This window comes from Bidens hawaiensis, unplaced genomic scaffold (genome assembly GCF_021521415.1).
Source record: "Bidens hawaiensis isolate Kalapana, Puna unplaced genomic scaffold, B.hawaiensis_p1.1 tig00001842_1, whole genome shotgun sequence".
Taxonomy (NCBI): Eukaryota; Viridiplantae; Streptophyta; class Magnoliopsida; order Asterales; family Asteraceae; genus Bidens; species Bidens hawaiensis.
In genome coordinates, this window is record NW_027491102.1 from 3,588,729 (window position 1) to 3,596,676 (window position 7,948).

At 40.3% G+C, this 7,948-nt stretch overlaps 1 pseudogene across 1 annotated transcript; it reads right to left on the reverse strand.

Annotated features, from left to right (window-relative positions):
* Positions 1 to 357: 357 nt before the first annotated feature.
* LOC143598330 (heat shock cognate protein 80-like) lies at positions 358 to 7,709 on the reverse strand (annotated as a pseudogene). Its single transcript, XR_013147097.1, has 4 exons — positions 7,587 to 7,709; positions 6,419 to 6,557; positions 6,105 to 6,313; positions 358 to 1,797 (listed from the first exon to the last, which is right to left on the reverse strand). The product of XR_013147097.1 is annotated as a heat shock cognate protein 80-like (transcript).
* Positions 7,710 to 7,948: the final 239 nt, after the last annotated feature.

Genomic DNA, 7,948 nt, shown 5'->3' on the forward strand with positions numbered 1-7,948 from the left:
ACTCAGGCAAAAACAAAAACATCAAAATAAAGGACTAGACAAAAACATCAAAACACACATCAAGATATCAAGTAACTCACAAAATAAAGGACTAACAAAACACACATGGGCTTGGCTAACAAGCTTGTCATTCCAACTTCAACTCAGGCTTGAATTTGAACCAAGTCAAAGCGGCTCTTTTAACTTAGAGCTTGTTCACTTATTTTTATTCGTAATTTTAATAAACTTTTGCTTCCAGCTAACTTGTTGAAAGATATTTCCATTTAAGCACACTAAACAAGAGTTAAAGTGACCAACCTTATGAAAATCCAAACCCAATAAAACAAATTGCAACATAAATGTGCTTCTAAACTCACTTTAATCAACTTCCTCCATCTTACTCTCTGCATCACCATCAGTTTCCTCAAGAGCAGGCATATCAACATCACCGTCACCACTGTCCTCATCGATGCTCAAACCGAGCTTCAGCATTCTATGAATCCGGTTCCCAAACATGTTCGTGTCATCTAAACTGAAACCAGAAGTTAACAATGAAGTCTCAAACAACAACATAACCAAATCCTTAACTGACTTATCATTCTTATCAGCATCAGCCCGCTTCCTCAGCTCTTCCATAATCAGGTTCTCGGGGTTAATCTCCATAGTCTTCTTGCTCGACATATACCCTGCCATGCTCGAATCCCTCAAAGCTTGAGCTTTCATAATCCTCTCCATGTTGGCAGTCCACCGATACTCACTAGTAACCAAACAGCATGGGGAATCAACCACGCGGTCTGAAACAATAACCTTTTCCACCTTGTCACCCAACACCTCTTTAATCACCTTACACAAACCCTCAAACTTTGCTTTCAATGCTTCATTCTTTTGCTTCTCATATTCAGTTTCATCAAGCTTTAATCCTTCCTTAGTTGCAGAAACCAACTTCTTTCCTTCAAATTCCTTCAACTGACCAACCGCATACTCGTCTATCGCGTCCACCATGTATAATACTTCATACCCCTTCTTCCTTAACTTCTCCAAAAACGGGGAGTTTTCAACTGCCTTCTTGCTTTCACCAGTAATATAGTAGATGTCGTTCTGACCTTCCTTCATACGAGCCACGTAGTCTTTCAAACTAGTCATCTCGTCCCCACTCTTGGTAGAATGATACCGAAGCAATTCAGCGAGTTTGGTTTTGTTTTGGGTATCTTCATGTATACCCAATTTCAGATTCTTTGAGAAGGCTTCATAAAACTTGTTGTAATCCTCCTTGTTCTCAGAAATCTCTTGAAACAGTTCAATACACTTCTTAACCAAATTCTTCCGGATCACTTTCAAAATCTTGTTCTGCTAGAGGATAGCTTTGAATTCGAGTTGACCCTCGACTGAGAAATGCTTGACCGCCAAGTGTTCTTCCCAGTCGTTGGTTAAACTTTTGTAAAAAGCAGCATATTCTTCCTTTGTAATCTCTTCGGGTTTCCTCATCCAGATAGGTTTTTGTTTGTTAACCAAATCCCATTCATGTGACACTTCATTGATCTTCTTAGTTTTCTTTTCTTCTTTCTCTTTTTCCTCGTCAACTTCTTCAACTTTCCCTTCTTCTTCCTTCTTCTCGCCTTCATCTTCATCATCAGAAACCTCTTTTACAGTGGTCTTCTCAGTCCATAGAGAAATTGGGTAGCTGATGAACTCTGAATGCTTCTTGATCAGATCTTTAAGCCTGCGCTCTTCAAGGTATTCAAGCTGGTCTTCTTTCAAATAGAGGGTCATTTTGGTCCCTCTGCCAATGGATTCACCCAAGGTGTCTCGGGTCACAGTTGTTAGTTGTATTTAGTTATAATTAGGGTTTTAGCCCATATAGTTGGCTAAAGCCCATGGGCCTTTTATGGGTTGATAGCTAGGGTTTATTTGTGTATAAATAGATGTAGTTGTTTATGTATTTCTCACACCTTAAAGTAACAAACATTACTTTCACTACAACCATCTTCTTTACATGGTATCAGAGCTACGGCTCTCGATCCAAACCCTAGCCGCGATGAACCTGAGTCTGACCAGCCGTCACCAGCAGCCTTCAGATCTGAAACAAGCTCCTGCCTTGTTGTTCTGTCCTGTCACGAAATCTTTTTTTTTCTCTTCGACCGTGAAACTATTGTTCACTGACGAGCACTGTTCACGCGGAATCACTGTTCACCGATACTGTTCATCGCGGAGCACTGTTCACGCCGGAAAACACTGTTCACGCCGGAAATTACTGTTCGCCGGAAAACACTGTTCGCGCCGGAAATTACTGTTCACGCCGGAAGTCACTGTTCACTGCCGGAATTTCTGTTCGCTGCCGGAATTACTGTTCGCTGCCGGAAAGTTACTGTTCGCTGCCGGAATTACTGTTCGCTGCCGGGATTAACTGTTCGCTGCCGGGATTAACTGTTCACGACGAGTAACTGTTTACGCCGGAATCTGTTCCCGCCCTCCACCCGCACTTGTTACTGTTCACATTCAATTTTTAGTTTCGTGTATCAGTATGGGCGAAAATACATACATGTATACATTTACTAAAGAGGAGCATGATCCTATTCAACGGTTTCTTACCTCCCAGTTGCCTCATCCTCAAACCAGCTCGGCACATTCAGGTAAACTTCTAGCCTTGACTTATCATGGGTGATTGATTCTAGAGCCACACATCACATGACTGGGAATCGGGGTATTTTTTCTAGTCTTCAAAATGTTTCCCATGCACCGGTACGTCTTGCTGATGGATCTTCATGTCCCGTTCTCGGCATAGGATCCATCAGTAACTCGGAAAACCTAAAACTGTCTTCTATCCTATTTGTTCCTAAATTTCCTACCAGTCTTTGTTCAGTGAGTCAGATTACCAAACAAAACAACTGTTCTGTGACCTTTTACCCAACTCACTGCGTTTTTCATGAACTAGGAACAAATCGGGTAATTGGTACTGGTTTTGAATCAGGAGGTCTCTATCGTATATCCCCGTTTTCGCATCCTGTAGCAAACTTATGTGATTCCGCTGTCAGGGAGGCTCACTGTCGGTTAGGTCATCCCTCTACTGCGGTTCTGAGGCAAATGCGACCAGATTTACCACTTCCGTCTTTTAATTTTCATTGTGAGTCGTGTCAACTTGGTAAACATACCAGGCGTCCCTATCCCCCTAGGGTGCCCAATCGAGTCAGTTCTTGTTTTGAACAGTTGCATTCTGATGTATGGGGTCCTTGCCCTATCAAATCTACGTTGGGTTTTGAATATTTTATTACCTTTATTGATGACTATTCTCGCACTACTTGGTTTTATTTGTTGAAATCTTGTAGTGAGGTATTTTCCATATTTCGAAAATTTAATGCTTATGTTCAAAACCAATTTAACACCACCATTAAAACTTTACGATCTGATAATGCTAAAGAATATTTTTCCACCAACTTTTCTTCATACTTAAAAACCAACGGCATTATTCATGAATCATCGTGTGCTTATATATCTCAACAAAATGGTGTGTCCGAACGCAAAAATCATCACATATTGGATGTTGCTCGCACAATCATGATCCAATCACGTGTTCCTCATCGTTTTTGGGGAGATGCCGTTCTCACTGCCACATATTTGATTAACCGCATGCCCTCAACCGTTCTTCATGGTAAAACACCGTTTTCTGTACTATTTCCCAACGATGATCCATTTCCTCTCGCACCTAAAGTATTTGGTTGCGTCGCCTATGTTCATGACCATAGTCCAAAAACCATCAAACTTGATCCTCGAGCCATTCGTTGTGTCTTTCTTGGTTACTCACGGGTTCAAAAACGGTATCGATGCTATAGCCCATCACTTCACCGATACTTTACCAGTGCCGATGTCACTTTTCACGAGTCTCCTTACTTTCCCGAGTGTTCCACTCCTGTTTCTGACCCGTTTCCCGACCTTGATATACCCACATCTCCCTTCATCCCCACCATTCCTGTGTCAATTCCTTTTACCGATCCAATCTCTACTGATTCTGACCCACCGACAGAATCTCCGCCACTGCTTTTCACATATGCTAGGCGGGGTAGGGGTCAAACATCAGCGACTCTTGATTCACACCCTGGCCACGACCCCGAAATACCCTCCGATACTCCGTCTACATCTGAGAAATCCACACCTCTCACTAATACATCCTTACCCGATCCAACAACCTCTGATACTCCCGTTTATGATCCTCCTGGTGCCCCACTTCCCGATATACCTATTTCCTTTCGCAAGGAACCCCGGAAATGTACTCGTTACCCAATTCAGGACTATGTTGCCTACACCCACCTATCTCCTGAATCTCATGCGTACACCACTACTCTTGATTCCTACCCGATTCCCAATAATGTGACGAGTGCTCTCGCTCACCCAGGATGGAGACAGGCTATGGAAGATGAAATTGGGGCTCTAAAGTCCAATCATACATGGGATCTTGAAACACTTCCTAAAAGGAAGCGTATTGTTGGTTGTCGTTGGGTGTTTACGGTTAAACTACACTCGGATGGCTCCTTACACCGCTTAAAGGCTCGGTTGGTTGCAAAAGGGTATTCTCAGGCATATGGCATTGATTACGATGAAACCTTCTCTTCGGTTGCTAAAATGCCATCTGTCCGTATTTGTATCGCTCTTGCTGCCATTAATCATTGGCCGCTCCACCAGCTTGATGTCAATAACGCCTTTCTTAATGGTGTTCTTGAGGAGGAGGTATATATGGAGCAGCCCCCAGGGTTCGTTGTTGAGGAGGAGGCCTCGAAAGTTTGCAGGCTACGTCATTCTCTATATGGTCTTAAACAGTCTCCCAAAGCATGGTTTGGTCGATTCTCTAGTGTTATGGGACAGTTTGGGATGACTCGGAGTGCCTACGATCACTCTGTCTTCTTTAGACACCAGAAAGGAAAGAGGATTATCGTAGTTGTTTATGTTGATGACATTATAATCATAGGTGATGACGAGGTCGGGATTATCAAACTCAAGCAGTTTCTTCAGTCTCAGTTTCAGGTCAGCGACTTAGGTCGATTGAGGTATTTCCTTGGCATAGAAGTATCCCGCTCTCCACAAGGAATACTTCTCTCCCAACGAAAGTATGTTCTTGATATGTTAACTGAATGTGGCTTACTGGGTTGTAAACCTGTTGATACCCCCAATGCTTCCTACAAAGAAACTCCTCCCAAAGGAAGGAGATCCAATGAAAGATCCTGAGCGATACAGACGGTTGGTTGGTAAACTTAATTATTTAACCGTCACACGACCGGATATCTCCTTTACTATCAGTGTTCTGAGCCAATTTATGGCTACACCATACACCGGTCATTGGGATGCTGCCCTTCGTGTCTTAAGATATCTTAAGACCTCACCTGGCTTGGGTATATTATACTCCGATCAGAGTCATTGTCGTGCAGGTGCCTTCACGGAAGAAGGAGATGGTCGGATATCAGGGTTCTCAGATGCAGATTGGGCAGGTTGTCCGATTTCTCGACGATCTACCACCGGATATTGTGTGTTTATTGGAGGAAATCTTGTATCATGGAAGAGTAAGAAGCAACACACGGTTTCCCGGTCGAGTGCCGAATCGGAGTATAGAGCCATGACAGATGTAACATCAGAGATGACATGGGTTCGTCGTCTTCTCAGAGAGCTCGGGGTTGTTTCTAATGACTTGATGAGGTTAAACTGTGATAGTCAGTCATCCATTCACATAGCCAAGAATCAAGTATTTCATGAGAGGACAAAACATATTGAGGTCGACTGCCACCTTATCAGAGATCGAGTAGTAGGCACACAAACTGATCCTCCTTCCATTCAACCAGTTCATGTGAAGACAAATTTTCAGCTAGCAGACATTCTAACTAAACCGCTCCGGAAAGCTCAGATAGATTTTATTTGTAACAAGTTGGGCATGATTAACATCTATGCTCCAACTTGAGGAGGAGTGTTAGTTGTATTTAGTTATAATTAGGGTTTTAGCCCATATAGTTGGCTAAAGCCATGGGCCTTTTATGGGTTGATAGCTAGGGTTTATTTGTGTATAAATAGATGTAGTTGTTTATGTATTTCTCACACCTTCAAGTAATAAACATTACTTTCACTACAACCATCTTCTTTACAACAGTAAATGACCCACCAGCTTGAGACTCCCACACGTATTGTTCATCATCGTTGTGCTTGGTTGTTACCACAACTTTATCAGCAACAAGATAAGCAGAGTAGAAACCACCACCGAATTGTCCGATCATGCTGACATCAGCACTAGCTGCAATGGCTTCCATGAACTCTTTGGTGCCGGATCTTGCAGTGTTACCCAAATTGTTCACCAAATCAGTAAAAGTTATATACAAAATACGGTTAGTGTTAATATGGTTAAATTTATAAAGTCATTCTTTAACATTATGTAAGTTGGGCTTAAACAGTAGTATTTTCTTACCAGCCTTGGTCATTCCAACTCCAGAGTCAACGATGGTCAACGTGTTGTTAGTCTTGTAGGGAATGATGTGAATGAAAAGCTCGGGCTGTGCATCTAGCTTGCTCTTATCGGTCAAGCTTTCAAAACGGATTTTATCCAGAGCCTAAAATGGTATAAAAGTAATCAAATTTGATACAAAGATCTGTCGATAACAGTTATTGAAGTATGTATCATATGATCATAAGAATTAAGATGCAACACAAGAATCTTAATGTTAATCAAATGGCAAGAGACGAAGGCGTTAACTAACATAAATGATCTAATGCATAAACTTTACAATGAATACAGACCCCAATTAATTCAGATAATGTGAGTTTACTTACAAATTTGTTAACTACTAAAAATAATTTGTGAAGTAAGTTTAAAACTAAATTAAAACTAAAATACATGAATCATGTAATCTGAACAAAACACGTCTACATGTCAGAACCTTATTCATAGCAGACATGCTGCGACACAATAGAGTTGATATTAACTGTTTTTAAACTATCTGCAACATGTATACAAAATAAGTATTCCAGTCTGTTACAGTTACCTTTCTAAATCAACCATAGTATCATAGCGTGCATTCATAACCTAATTAAATAATCAAAACAACAAAAGGTTCTTATTGTTTAACCTAGATAATGATATGATAACATTCAGAACAGGTAAAGCTGCTATATACACTAATAATAATAATATCATATAAACTCAGATTATTAAAATTAGTGAACTATTAGAAGCTTAGCCGATTGGATTTTAAAAATCAAATTTCTAGTAATAAACAACAAGTTATTGAATAATTATAAGTTTATTAGGCATGAGATTAGAATAATAGAATGAATTAATAAAACACTTCAGCAGGTGTTCATGCATAGCTTTAAATAATAATAATTATAGTTGAATAACAGTGGCGTTAATAGAAATAGGTAATAACATATATTATATGCAAGTAACGTTTAGAATTAGTTGACGATGATAGAATCAATCAATTATTATTATTATTATTAGCTAATAGATGTAATAACCTAATTAATCACTATGAAGTAAATTATAATTATCAATAACAAGTGGCACTGAATTACGGAACAGAGTAAACCGATGGAAACGAAAAAGAAACCGCAATTAATTAAAAATAAATAATACTTACATCGGAAGAGTTACTGATGAGCTCACGGAGGAAGATCTCCTTGTTGCTGTAGAAGGTGTTGATGATGAGACTCAGCAGCTGGTTGATCTCCGCTTGGAACGCAAATGTCTCGGTGTCAGCCATTGATGAGAATTAACAGAAGAAGAATCAAGGTTATGATGAATGGAATGCGAAGTGAGAGGGGTGTAATTATAGAGCCAAGGGCTTCTATACAGGAGGATGAGGAATATTATTATTCAACTTGTCAACGTATGTATCAGTACTAATCGTGTTCGGATTAGACAATTCAACTTGTCAACCCATAAAACAACAAAATCGACACCTCTTGTCTAACCACATATTGTCTGTAACAACTCGGTTTT